Here is a 15963-nt window from a genome sequence, read left to right as displayed (position 1 = left end):
TATAGGAACTATTATCATTGTAATTTATAGCAAGGTGTCTAGTACATGATTCAAACCATTTAAGTCAGCTGGAATAAAACTGTAAGTTATTTTTACGCTTAAAGATCACTAAGAAATAGATGTGCGAACACGTTATCTTGAGATGAATTTTAATTTTTGTAATAGTCTTTGTATACCTATTTTAATAAAATAATTTGAACTAATAATACTTGGGCTTTAATTTACCATGCTCCTTAGGTTACTGTTTACAGCTAGTTGCACACCTGCATTAAAATCTTAATGATGTATTATATTGGTCGATATGACTTTCATGAAAACTAGTAAGAAATGAGTTTTTTTACCAAAGGGTGAACAAGAATCTTATAGTTTCCCCTATCGGTATATCGTGTTAATAAATTCAAACAGGTAGAACCACTCCAAAAATAATCCCATTTACTTGCTTTTCAAACTTTTCAAAAGATTGCTCTTTCAATGTTCGTTTATTCAGTTATTGACTCACCTGACAGAATTACGTCAAATAAGCATCCAAGAAAATGAAGATATTTTCTAATTGGTCTGCGAAGTTTGATCACATGATTATTTCGCCAGTCAAGCATTGATTGAAATGGATAACTACCTACTACCTAAGGGGCTATTCATAAATTACGTCATTTCAAATTAGGGGGGGGGGGTCTGGACATCGGATGACGGTAGCATGAAGTAGGAGGAAATGGGGTCATTTGAAGCATGATTTTTGGATGATTATAGGGGGGGGGGGGGTAAAAAATCGTCAAAAATCGATGACGTAATTTATGGACAGCCCCTAAACAAAAAGTTGATGCCTTTTACAAAGATAATATTCATTTGTCACCATTTTTAACACACTTCCAAATCTCAAAAGGAGGAGTTACTTATCAATTCGGTCGGTTGTATGTTGTTGGGTCCTTTTTAATATAGATTCTAATAATTAACACCAAAATGTGATTAATTTATACAGGGTATTGCTGGGCTGAATGTTTGTATGTAGTTGAGAGAATTATGAGCTAAATTCACTCCATATTATCAAATAATAATGCACGGCCATCATCAATGCGGCGGCTGCCATCACTGCAAGGAAAGCTAGTACTATCCTCCATCCGCATACTTAAAAAACCGTAGGTATGCATCTGAGAGATCTCCCCGAGATCCTACTCAACATCACAGGTTTTATAGGATTGAAGAGATGGGCTGGTTGGATTAGCCTACCCTCCACCCCCGTCACGCAAAATAGGCGCCAGACGTTGCGAGAACCTGCCCGTGCCAGAATACAATATAATAAATATAATGTATCTAATTAGAAATTACATACAAAACATAGGTAAGTACTTCATATGCTGTAATACTTGTAAGTGGCAGCATTAAAAAGCCGCCATTCTATATTGAACACGATGTTGCTGTGTTATGTAGAATTTCAATTCAAACCAGCCCAATACACGTTATCATCTGTCGGCAGTCCGGACCGCAGACCAGCTAAATACCCGCCAATAACGTACTTACGTCGTCTGTCGAGTCGAGATTCGCTTTATGAATTGCATCCTCGAAAATTGGGTGGGGTAAACAAAGCCGATGCTCACTCATTTGCCGTTTGAATTTAATTTCGAAGCCTATTGAGTGCGATAGTGAGCTGTATTGCTCGTATACCTACTTTGTGTTTTAATTTATAGGTAAAGCCTGACAACAGTTTATTTGACCCTCGCCATTTTGCGGATTTTCAATGGTACTAATTTCTTTTACTGGCAACAAGTACTCTTTGACAACGAACGTTGGATGTCATCGAATGTCACCGATGTAAACAAATAGAAAATATGTATCTACGACTATATTCAAATATAAACGGTTTTATTACAAAAATGGCAAAAAAATATTCCAAAGATGCGAAAAAAATTGTAGTGAATGCAATCAAATACTTACAACTTCAAAAAGACGAAGGATTACATAGCATTCCAATAAACAATGTTTTAAAGTTGGTTGTTGATATGACCGGTATTGACGTTTTATAGTGTGGATGTATTGAACTGGTTATCGTATCGTATAGGAAGTAACTTAAGAAAATTGGAGCAATTGCTGTGACCATGTTTAAAAAATTGAAGACAATTATAGGAATAAAGGTCTTATAATCGAATTGGAGACTGAACGTTTTATAATCGAGGTTAGTGGTCCTGAAAGCGACACAAAATCAGACTTCGTCAGAGTCAGAACACGAAGCATATATGAATATTGAATATTTAGAATCAGATTTTGACGAATAGGCAAATTGAAAGAACCGAATTCTCTGTAAGCAATGTTTCTGACATTATACGAGTATCAACATGAAGCCAATGCCCACTACCCCAAGTATACATGACGTACGCACATTATTGCCATACGTAAGCTGTTTGCAGCGACACTATCTCAGGGTTAAATAAACTGTTGTCAGGCTTTACCTGTATTTAAAATCTATGGCTTTATATAAACTTTTTTTAATAAATACCTATTATGATTGAGTTTTAACTCAATGACTATTGACACTTGACATTGATTGATTAAATATTTACCTAGAAATAGCCTAGAAGCCGACAACAAAGAACTAGTTTATGGTCTTAGTACCTATAATACCTCGCCACAAAAAAAAGTATAGCTACTTAAATATATAATTTACAGAGCAACAAAACCTTTGTTGTTAGGTGACTTCGCTATTTTTAATATTTTTACTAGGAGCAAAACTAGTGCAAAATTAGATTAAATCTGAAATAAGAGTTACATTTAACTCGCAGGGGCTACTTTTTACATCACATCAACTATCGTAGAATACTTTTATTGCAAAGTTAAATATGCATGCACAATTTCTGAAATTTGCAAATATGCCTCGAGCAGCGCACTGGCTGAACCAAAAAGTGCATAAAAAAAGCTTGAAGCTCATATCCGTGAAACCGATAAACTCTTTTTCAAACCAAGTTAACGTATAAAAGCAGGGGAAGTTTTTCTCTTACGTCCTAGTTCTGCATATTTTCAATGGACGGTGTAGAGTGCATACGCAAAAACTGCAGTAGGTCAGGCCATTAGTGAACTCATGTGGTAGAGCGCTATTTTCCTCATGCAATGGTATCTAATTTAATTTTTTATTTCCATAAACTGAAATATAGTCTATTTTTGCTTAACAAGCCATGATTAGTAGCTTATAGGCAATCTTGCCACTCTATGTTCCAATTATTTTTTGCTTCGTTTAGGCGTATCCTTTAGTTGCGTCTGTCAGGTGTATTCTGATTTTAATAATAGGTTTAGAATGAGACCATATCCACATTTAATCCAGATCTAATTCTTAACCTGTAATTAAAATTAGAATAGGCATGTACTTATTGCATGTGTGTTTCAGAAAAGGCGTAGTTTTGCCCTTTAGTTTAGATGCACTTGCCCCAACTGACTTTATACATACGTACATATATTATACATACATTAGCGCATCATCAATTGCGAACATTTTTTTTCTATATTAAAGTTAATATCCAGTGAGGAAAGTGAGGACTACGTTTGTATGGATGTAGTGGACGACCACTATCATCTTAAACTGCAGTATAACATCCTATAGTACGAAGATAAGATAAACTTAATTTTAATTTTTATCAAGTAGAAACGTTTTTGGGGGAGGCCTATGTCCAGCAGTGGACGTCCTCTGGTTGATATGATGATGATGATGATGAAACAGAAACGTCTGCGAACGATTCTACGAGTATTAAGATTAGAATAAATTTAAAAGTGGAAAAATTACTATCTTGGTTGAGACTTGGACTCACGGCATCTGGATCGATACTCCAGCGCTTTGCCATCTGAGCCACCAAGACCCGTGACGCATGAGAGGTCGTGAGTTCAAGTCTCATCCAAGACAGTAATTTTCTCACTTTTAAATTTATTCTAAGCTTAATAAGATAAACCTGCTGTTATTTGTGTCACCGGTATTAAATGTGAGGCGCATGAAGGACGCGAGCCGCCCCGGGTGTCGTTTTAATTTTCCGCCTGAAAATTTACACCGACTGAATGAACCATCTACTTTAATGAGCTTTAAAAGTTAACTGATCGACCTCTCGGAATTATGCGCCACGCAGAAGTTACGGCTTATTACATTTTTTTCGCTCCCTGGAGAGGGACAAATAAAACAAACCCGTATTTGGATAGGACCAATTGTATTAACTCGCCGCTCAGAGTTACACCCTGTTACAAAATGACACTTTTTTAAATCAAATTATGTAATTTCGGGTAAGTATTATTTTTGGGTTGTGTTGTATCATTCTTTTTACCTTCATGGTTCCGAAAATGTTGAATACCAAAACGGGCAAGTAGCACTATTGTGAAGATTATTAAGAATAAATTAGTTAGGTTGGATAGTTAGTTAGATTAGTTATTAAATTAGTTATGTATCGTAAGCACATCTATTATTATGGCTTTCCTAGCATTTTGAACGGTAAAAAACGTCAAACCAAGAAAAGTCTGCAGCGGATTTGATAGCCCACGCAGTGCACATGTTATTTTAAACTTCAAACTTCTATGAAATTATGACGTATAAATAACACCTACACTGCGTGGGCTATCCAATCTGCTGCGGACTTTTCTTGGTCCGACTCTATTTATACGTAACTTTAGAGTGTTTTTAATTATAATAAGCAGTGATACTGAATGACATTATACCTTGCAGATATAGTAAATATTTACTACGCGAAATAGGCGCTAGTCTTCATGTTTCAAAAACCTGCACGTACAACAATACAATACTACCTACAATAAATAGTAAAATTGGATTAAAAGTATCTCTTGATACCTTTAGCTGACTGACGTCTACGTGACTAGTGTGACATATTTGCGGCGTTTTAGGCTTTCGGCCGAGGAAGCCTTTCTTTTCTTTTTATGGTGGGAGATTGATAGCATGAATAAAGGATTAGGTAACTAATTGAGTAACGTAATTATTATATTCGGCGGAATAGCAAAGCAATGTTATTTTAGTAACAAACAGTGTCGAAACCTATTTTACGAAAAATCCAAATAAACAAATAAAGGCCTCTTCTACAAAAATTCATGACAAAATTCCTGTGCAAAAATTCAGGGCAATATTTTGAAAGGGCCGCTGTCCACTCCGGCTTGACGGATATAATTCAATTAGAACTTAATTGGTAAATTAAGTTGCGTCGCCATCGGGGAGTTTTGTTCCCGATAATTGCTTCAAATATGATTTCGACAGCAAAGGTGTGGTGTTTTTCGAGTCAATTTCGATAAAAGCTTTGCTAAGCCCCGCTGATGCGGCATGAGTGGCTTTCGGTTAATATGGATCATTTGACGTTTAATTAATGATTGTTTTGCCGAAACGTGAGCGGGTTTACGTCAGATTTTTAAAATCGGACGACATCAATTTAATCAATTTATCTACTGATGATTTTAGGTATCACTGAATTTACTGTAAAGTTATTTATTTACAGAAGTTCTTTTGAAATTATCTTTATTCAATTAGCACTGACAAAATATTAAAAATTTACTTAAATTACTAAAAGACATAAACAGGAATATAAAACTAAAACTAACTACAATTAAAATAACGAAAACTAAAAATTAAAAATAGCTATCAAAATTTTGTGCCTTCGGGAGGGTGCCCAACACGCAGGCAGCGTTCCCGCGCTGGATTGCGATGGCAGTTCTTTTAGTTTCTAGATACCGGACGTACCAATTAATTCATTACATTACCTATTACTATTAGCAACGCAGTGCTAATTATTTATATAGTAATATATTATAGGTACATTATGTTATTAGTAAGTGCGATAGTCATATTATATACCCTTATCTAAGCAGGTAACTACCAGACCACTTATCTTTAAAATCCTTACATCCCCTTCTCATCCAACGGTAAAACTAGAAAATTAGCAAGACGTGTTATAACGTGCTTCACATCCGTCGTAGAGGTAAAAGGCAGCGATATTATACGGCGAGTGCCCTTAATACTGTGCTTAAGTGGGCGAGGTTCAGAGGCTTTTCAGGACTAACACTTCTGAACCTTTTAATATCGCACCCTCCGTCTCGACTTCTATCGGATATCTTACGTTACTTTTAATAGTTTAATCCTTTCATAGGATGGTCATTCCAATTTCTATGAATAATTCCTGATTTGTCATATTATGGTTTTAGAATCACTCCGTAATTTATTGAATTATGCTCTATGGCATAACTCTTCTTTGTCGTGACCCTCTTGCAGAACAGTCGTAACACTCTTGTCGCCTCTGGCATAATATATTGAAATATGTTTATAACTTTTTCTGCGTGATGATAGATCCTACGTTAATGTAATAAGTACTACTTATATCATGTTTCGATGTTTGTATGTATTCGCTATGTGCACGACTGGTGCTGCCCTCATTTGGTCGGAATTTCTACGTCAAATCTTATGGACTAAAATTAGTTCAAGCGGCTGCCACTAGTACTAATGTCGGACGTTCCATAAGATTACCTGTGTTTGTGACGATCAGCGCCACCGACTTCGCACGTTCCCAATACAATCACGCAGAAATGGTTGAAAGGTATATTATTTGGGATGAATTTAGTATAAGTAGGTACTATATTTAACACATATAGCAGGATTAATATAGGATTTTTATCCCCAGGTGATGAGGAATGGAGCGCGGTAGAGGTATAAGTGAATATATTTGCATGAAATCCCAAGGTCGACGATGACTTCTTACGAGAGCTAAGTTGTAGTGTTCAAATACAGCTTAGCTAAATGTGTTTCACACTTAAATTACTGAATAATAAATCGTTTTTAGCCCGGTAACGTAAAAATCTGAAAATGTTTACATTCATCACTATTGTCCTTTAATATAATAAACTAGACGACGTCGCAAACCATTGGAGCGCACGTCTTGCAAAGACCGCGACCATTATGACAATCGTACCAACCATGTATCCCATAGATAATCCCCAATCCGACCCCCTTATATTAACCCGTCCGAAGTAACGGCTCCACTATCGCTCATGTGCACATGCGTCTGACAGAACTGTTATTACGTCATTAATAAAATTACAAAACTCTGGCCCCATGTGCTGAGTTTAGAACCCATTTTGCTAGAAGGGTTGTCTTAATTAAATTTGGGCAATCGTCGCCGATTTATAAGGACGTTACAGTTGACAATGACCTGAATTGAGTGAATTAAGTTGAATCACGTTGGTCGTTATCGCGAGCTGCAGGCGTGAGGCGTGATGCACTCGTGTGTAAGTAAGGGCTTTAATTGTCCGGCCTGCGGTTTTCTAATGGACTTTCTATAAGGGACGTAATAACTCTTAATGGAATGACGTGCATTTATATGTTATTGGCCTCTGCCCGCGGTTTTGTCCGTCTACAAGTCGCTTATATAAAATTTGAAGCTCCTTCTCCCCCTCTTTCAAGGGATGAATTCCGTAATCAAAAATATTCTATAGATATTCGAGATTACACACTATTTTTGAAACAAAACGTCATCCAAATATATTTGATTCCGACATCATCTGTTTACCTTGTGTTATAGAGCGACAATCATCCAAACTGAAACAGTTTGTAAACTTTTGCATATGTATGGTCCAACAGATCTACTTGGCAATGCAACGGGGCAATGTTGCCAGTATCATTGGGACGTTTGGGCCGGCTACGGTCCGGAGTACCTTAACCTATTTTAATTTAGTGGTTAAGATTGACAAAGACTCTTGCGGAATACCTAGATCATTTGTTAGTAGATGACGAAGCCTGTAGCTGGTTTGTTTTTATGTCCACTTAAATAAGCTCTCGTATGCTCTATGGCATAATTCTTCTTTGTCGTGACCCTCTTGCAGAACAGTCGGACCAAAAAGTCAAAGAGCTGGCGCAGGATAGGGAAAGCTGGAAGATACTCCACCGACAAGAAAATAACTCTTAAGTTAATGATGATGATGATGAATAAGCCTGCGTGGGGATCACGAACTGTGAATTGACGATAGTATGTTTTTCATACCTGAATAAAATGACTTTATATGTCCTAGTTGACATTTAAAATGAAGAAAAATCGCCAATTCTAGAAATCTTCTTGAAACGTCCAAAGAATGCGTGTTTAATAGCTGCAATGCTATCCCATCAGCTTTTTAACAAATTGCCTCAATTTCCAAGTTGAAATACAAAGTTATGGCACAACAGTAAATGGCTAGATTTTGTTGCAGGCGACAGATTAAACCCGCGGTGTCGACAACAAGCCCCTATTACTCACAAACTTGATGGCATTAAAGTTTCCGACGGCTCTGAAATATGAGGACAGCTGACAAATTCACTTAGAGGTAAAATTTAACTTGTTTCGACTTGGAAGCAGATTTACTCTGCTACATACGATTAAATCAGTTACGGGACGAGGCAAAGAACATATTAATAAGGTTAGATTGGGAACGCGCACCACTAATATGGAGGCCAATTCGAACGTACATTTGACATCAAAATGATCCACACGATAACATTTACACGCGCGTGCAACGTGCATTTCGCTCATAGTAGTCCGTATATGACTATAAAATATATCATTTAGATGATCATACCTATGCAATGTTAGCACGCAAAAGTTTGCAATGATGCTCTATGATGGATGAAGTGTATAAGTTTTAATAGGCCTATTAAATTAAGTATAGATACTTAATTTTAATATTCATTATTATTTCGACTGGCGTTTTGATTAATTTTATCTACCATGACAGTGTAAGACAATAGCGTGTACAATTTAAAACCTCTTACAGTCACAGCACTATGCACTTGTAAAAAGTTTTACCCATTTGTGATAGTAACGTCAAGTAGGTGCTCGTAAAAATAAGAAAATGTGGAACAGGTTTAAGTCGAAGCATTCAGCACTAATGTTTTCGGAGTAAACTGACACTTATGTCAATGGTTAGCAAACATTTTGCGCGCCTTTGTTTAAGTTCTGTTATAAACGACCAATGTTAACAAAACATTTTCAAAGTTTTTTTCTAAACTGTCTGGGAAGACATATTCATGGTATTTTTTATTTTTCTAGAAAGACATTTTGCGAAGTTGTGAACGCGGGATCAACTCACTCACCGCCAGGACAAAAATGTTTCTTTTTTTAATCCCTATTATGTCACACCGCTTTTGCACATTGTGTACAAAATCAGATTTTAACGAGGGCTCAGTTTCCAAAATAAGGTCATAAGCGCCCACGGAGCTTACTGACATTTGTCATTGTATGTCCAAGGCCCCCAAATTTGGTAGTAGAACACGCGACACCAGCTCGCACTTCATCACAGCTGACACTGCGTGCGAGACGCCAATAAATACAGGACACTTCGTCTTTCCAACGTGCCTACAGCTGTTGGGGAGGCATTCGTCACAAGGGCCCTATAGCACCTTGACACGGAAATGCATAGGGAAATAATTCATATACGAAAGTTCGATGATGTATTTTAGTCATGGTAATTGTTACGTAAATTATACACCGTGTTTTTTTTTGTTTTCCGTTAATTTCAAGGGTGCATTCCTGAGCTTAAATCAAGTAACTTTCTCAAAGACACCAATATTCTAACTAACTCCATTTCGGAGATAATCATAATTTTATTTTTTTCCTATAAGGCCTCTACAAGCGTGTATACTTGTCTTAGGGCCGGTTTACATATTGATTAGTGTTTAGAATGAGTTCATACAGCTACTAAACTTAAGTACAATTTCGGTCGATCGATGTTCGAAATGACATTGATATGTCACAGATTTCAATTGTTTGGTTGAGTAATTCCCGTCTTACAACAACGCTACATGCTACATTTAATTACTTTTTAAACTTAATTTTTTTTAAAGCAAAAAATTTTTTTTTTTATTTAACTATGCCATTTACTTTTCTTAAACGTACTTAACCATAACCCGAAGTTAACGGAATTCAATAAAAACACGGTGTATAGCGATGAACAAAATTCCGTGACTAAAAGAAGAAATAAACACCCAAAGTGTAAGGTAATACAACCACTGGGGTAATTCCAGAAACGAGATACATAATTCCGTAGTTTACAAAAAAACTATTGATGCAGTAACAACTGGTAACATTAGGCGTTTGGCAAACTTTGGTAGCGTGTGGGACATACAACTTTTCACCTAGTAAAATAAAAACAAAAAATAAACAAAAAAAATCTTGTCTGATTTTAGTAAGAGTAGGGGCATTAAATTGCTCGTTGTTTATGGAGTTAGATAAATATACTTATTACGGTTCACGACTTAAATGTCATCCTGTATAGGTATGCACAATTTTAAACCACCTACAGTCCATCATTTCAACTATTTAAATAAGAAATATAAAGTTTCAACCACCGTTTATCGACGACTATTCCGCAACAAAAACATAATCTATTTACACAACAGCTAATGTTCTTAACGCTTAATCAGCAACTATGATCGATGAAAACTCTTTTCATTTTGCTCCAAACCAAGTTTAATGTCGAAAAGTAGTATCTGCATACATGTTTCCCGTTTACTAAGTTCGTTTTAACTTATGGCTGTCACTACTCAGTACAGCTTACGCGTGTAGCGTCAACAAAAGAACTGGTGGAAATGGGTGTTTGGTCAGCGATGTCGCCGGCAGATAAGTACGGCTCGATCCATCATTGCATTAGGGGACGCAACTTTTATTGATTTTATACAAAATTAATAAAAGCTTTTCGCTCTAACAATCAATTCGCTCTAATAGCTAAACTCTAAAAGCTAAAACCTCTAAAAAACTCTAAAAGCTAAAACCAAAAAAAAAAATTAAAATTTACTTTTTAAATTTTTAAATGTCTTCAGTTTTTAATTGACTTTTTATATTTTTAAGTTTTTAAATGATTTTCATTTAAATTGCTATACATATTGCAAACCCTTCGAAATGTTAGTGAAATATAAACCTCATATACCTTTATTATGTGACTGCACCAAGAGCAAAACATCATCTAGTTGGGATTTATTCTGGAAAATGTAAAAACTACATGAACCATAAAACGGATTCTACTAGAATTTTAAAATAGTTGTCATGGAGGGCATACTGCATAGCAATTCACTTCGCATCCACGAGTATCTAAAAGTGCACTTTAAGGCTGAATTTGTACTGAGAATATAGGGCACCGACTGCAGACCGAATGCTCATCTAGAGTATACTATCAAAATGAAACGGATATCAATGATATGGTAGGTATCTACTGAATGTTGTTATTTAACTTAAGATTGGATTCATTGGATAACTAAAATCGTAGACATTATTAAGGAACGTTCCAGGTAATCTCATTGTGAAATTAAATAATTACTAACTAGTACTAATGATAGATAAATTAAACATTCGCACTTACATTTTTGTTGTTCTTAGTTTTGACTCATTTAAATAAAATTAATTCTATGATATCATTAGATATAATCATAATATATAAAGCATCCCCGATTACCCCTCTTTTCAAACTTGTGTAAGGAAACGGCTCTGAAAAAAAAATCAGATCTACATCCAACCTAGCAATTAATCCAAAGTGTGTAAATGTTCTGACGTGATAAACCACTCAAGTCCAAATTAAACAAGCACCAATGTAAATTCTTAATAGTTTATGCAAATGTCAACGTTTTATCGTAACTTAGTCTCTTTTCCAGTTCGTTCCGACTAGATGAAAACAAAATGCTGATTTGCATGTGCAAATAACAGTGTAGTGAAATCCAAACAGCAATTTGGCAGACAATGGCAGGCCAGCTGCGTTTCCCGACTTGAGGAGGGGACAAGAATTAAACAATAATTTCTTGTCGTCCCGTTGATACAGTATTTTAACATTATGGGAAACAGCTTAAAACTTGATAGATAAATTTTCCCTGCTGCGTTTTATCAGTATTGAAGTCTGCAAAACAGATATAATGTTGTTTTATATAGATTTATTTTCGACACAAGATTCTATAAGTCACCACCGTCACTCTTCATTAGTTTAGTCAGTCATCTAACTTGTCAAGATGATTTTAGAAAATTTCACCCAAATTTCGGCTTAATGAGATACAATAAGTGGACCTGTGGAACGCCGGCCAGCGTGCTGCACCATGAAGAACGGACAAACACGCACATCATTGTTGATATATAAAGCATTAAATACCAGGGGTGTTATACCTACATCTGCTTTTTGTGGATGGTTACAAAAATATAAAATAAATACGAAGGTACCTAGATGGTTTTGTCAAATAAATTTAAGAATGTCAGCCATTATCCGAGATACATTCGTTACTCGAAACTAAAATGTACTGCGATTAATGAAGCAAAATCACTGGTCGTATCTCACTATCTGCACAACGCCGAAAACATAAAAATGTCATGTGCATAGTGCACCCAATAAATATTACTCCCTATAAATGCACCCAACGCTGCTTAGTTTCTCTCCAGAGATGTAGGTCATCGCGTTATCAACGTCGGTAACATTTATCCCACATTTCAACCTTATATCTAAAATTATACAGCCCAATTTTGATTGTTGAATAGTTCCAAAACACGCCAGACTACATACAACCATAATAAGACTTAACAAGGTCGCATTTTGAATGTAGGTTGTTTCGAAAAAAAAACTGCAAATATATGACTAGGGTAAGTGATTTGTGCTAACATCTATTGCATTAGGGCAGTAGCAACATGCGTCCGTCTTCTAAATGCACAAGTGCATTTAATTTATTGTCGCACAAGAAAGGGTGCGGGATTAGCTATTGTCAACATTATCTTTAATATTTTATACCCAATTAAGTCCGCTTTTATAGTCGTAAGCAATAAATTTGGCCGCGGCTTAAGATATCGTATTTAGGGATCTGCGTATAATGTAAGAGGACTTAGGCATAATTAAAAGATAAATCTTTCTGAAAAGGTATTCTCATATGGGGATCTTTTGAAATTTTGATAATATCCGTATTACCATGAGCAAGTCCTGTTTACCTCGACTAAAATATAAATACCTACTTATATTGTACCTGCCTATATTAGTATGTATAATTTTTAATTTAAGTAGAAGGCGTGTACTATTTCCGCTAGGGCTAGAATTTTGTGAAAAATGTGAGAATCACTTTTTATTGTAACTTGTTTAAATTAAAGTTGCTTATGCTTTGAGTTTGACTCTAGTAACCTCTAACATAGACTTAACTGTTAGTTGCATTAATTACTAACTCATTTCGTGTTTTTCTTTATGAGTTTAATAAAATTATGATGAGGCAATATCATGCCCTTTGAGCGGCGTCTTACCACGCGACAGTCCCAGAGGCCAACCACCCCGAGATCTGTTTGCACAGTAACCTACATTACGCCGTCGCATGAGGGATGGCATCATTAATGATTTACACGAGGGTCATGATTCGGGGGACAAACCCTCCGTGACTGTGAATCCATTGAACACTCCGCTTCATCGCAGACTTGACATGAACGCTTCACGAATTTGACTAAATAAATAAGCCTTTAGAGCAATTTAGAAAGTGTCAAAAGTCAAAGTCGACGCAAGAGATTAGCATCCTCTTGGACGTATCTCAAACAAAAGCGAGCGCAACTCGAATGTTAATCAAAACTTTACGAATAGGTTTCGGACTGGGTTTTAAAAATTATACTGGGAAAAATGGAGTAAAATTGTTTTTTTGTTTTAAACCACGGTAGAAATAAAGAATCAACGTTAGTTCCAGGTCCAATTTCAATATCAAATTGAGTCCGTGCCGATCTATTGTGACCGCAGCCGGAGTGGTCGGAAGCATGCAGCGTAGTGGGCGTCACCGTTGCTTTTCAATTCTCCCTGTACGTATATTCCATTCAAATTTTTACCCTCAGAACGTCGGGCACGCTCGATGAGTGCTCTAACGTCCATTCAATGCAATTTGATGATGCCAACGCGACGTACGGTAGTACGCTATTCAGAGTTCAATAGGATCGGCCACGACAATCCCGTGGTTTAATGGAACCACCACGAAATGTGTGTTCACGTCACTCGAACCTTTTGATCGATTTGCTAAATGAGTCAATATGGTTAATAACACCCATTGAGTTTAAATTTTCTATTATAATCACTATTAAGCAACTTTTGTACTCTAGAAATAATTACAGAATACAACTTGGAACTTATTAAGATTTTTGATAAGTATACTTTAACCCTAAAATTTTAAAAAGTCCTAGACCTAGCCTAGTTTTAGTCCAGCCTCCACAACTAGGTGTCTTTGTCATATTTTCTTTAGAATACGACATCTATTCCAGTTTAAAATTTATAATAGTATTTAATGTGATAAAAAAAAATTAAAATATAGGTATATTAAATTAATATCATTGTGTTCCCTAACTTGTAAGTCGAAAATACTTTATCGTATATTCAATTCCGCTGCAGAATCAGTTTACGCAACTATCCGCTTCACGCTTCAACGTTTAGTTCATTTTCACTAAACTGATAAATCTCAAGCGACAAACAACTAAAACTGAGTTATAGAACAAAGTCGAATTACTGAAGGAGTTTACCGCGGGGGGCGGGGCCAACGACACCGGGATACGGCGCGACTCGAATACTGATGCTGCCTCGAGTCTCCTAACTCTCCCAAGATTTTCGGCTCGGGATTTTCCTTTCTTTACAATGGGCCTACTCTTGGGGCATATCAATTGCACGCGGTTATGTCGTTAGAAAGTTTCTGGAGAGGGTACAGCGACGTCCGCATCGATTTTCGGGCTTAACGCTTAAATATACTACGGTAACGTGTGCTCACTAGAAAAATGTCATGTTGAGTTTACTTCACCTGAGATCATTATCGGATGAACAACGTTAGAAAGAAATACGCACCTGAGTCATACCGGAATGACTGGTGTGTCATAGAGAAAATTACAGCAAATAATTCTAGGGTGTCCCAGAATTCGACGTCAAGCCGTAAACGGATGATAGACCAAGTCATAACAGTTATCATAAAAATATAAAAAAAAATCCAACTCATGTTCTTTAAAAATTATGTACGGTCACTTTAAAAATTCACAAAAAAATCCACACCCTGTAATTATTCAAGATTACACAATAATAAAAAAATTAGAATAAAATTATGGAATTTGTAGTAACAAGAGTTAAAGAACCATTACAGGGTGTGGATTTATTAGTGAATTTTTAAAGTGACCATAATTTTTAAAAAACATAAGTTAGATTTTTTTTTTGTATTTTTATGATAACTGTTATGACTTGGTCTATCAACCGTTTACGGCTTGACGTCGATTTCTGGGACACCCTGTATAAGTATAGGTATATTTTCAGAGAAAAAGTATAGACGTAACTGAACGAACCATTCTGCATGTCCATTCTAATACTTATATGGTATAATTTATTCATCATCATCATGATCTCAGCCGAAAGACTTCCACTGCTGGTCAAAGGCCTCCCCCAAGGATCTCCACAGCGAACAGTCATTCGCTGCCCTCAACCAACGGTTTCCCGCGACTTTAACCAGATCGTCGGTTCATCTAGTCTGGGGCATAATTTATTACAATCAATTTATTAGTCTTAAACCGCAACAGATGGTAGGTTTTGCAGTATTATCAGTGGCTCAAACTACAATATTACAAATGGAAGCATCGATCTTAGCTACTTATCTAGGATAACGTCAGAACATGTGATCCCTTCATTTAATTTACATAAAAGTGCGGCTATTGTTCGTTTTTATATGAAAGGGATTATCCACCCTAAATAGCAATCCCTTGAGTATTCATTATATTGTCGAATGCGTCTGTCCACCCACGCTGCTCTACAATTATACCAAATAATGTACAAGAATATAAATAATACACGGTGTTTTTCAACTCTTAGACATAATCTAAAATTCGAATGTATTGGTTATGGCACATGGGGCATGGCATGGCTGAACAACTTTAATGTGGAACCAACCTCAGTTATAATTTTAGGAATATTTTACATTTGCTTCATTGCCGACTGTACCTTTACTGCAACAGCCAACTACGTATTTATTACTCA

This window comes from Cydia fagiglandana, chromosome 8 (genome assembly GCF_963556715.1).
Source record: "Cydia fagiglandana chromosome 8, ilCydFagi1.1, whole genome shotgun sequence".
NCBI lineage: Eukaryota > Metazoa > Arthropoda > Insecta > Lepidoptera > Tortricidae > Cydia > Cydia fagiglandana.
The sequence above is the reverse complement of the archived record's forward strand: the minus strand, read 5'-3'. Positions refer to the sequence as shown.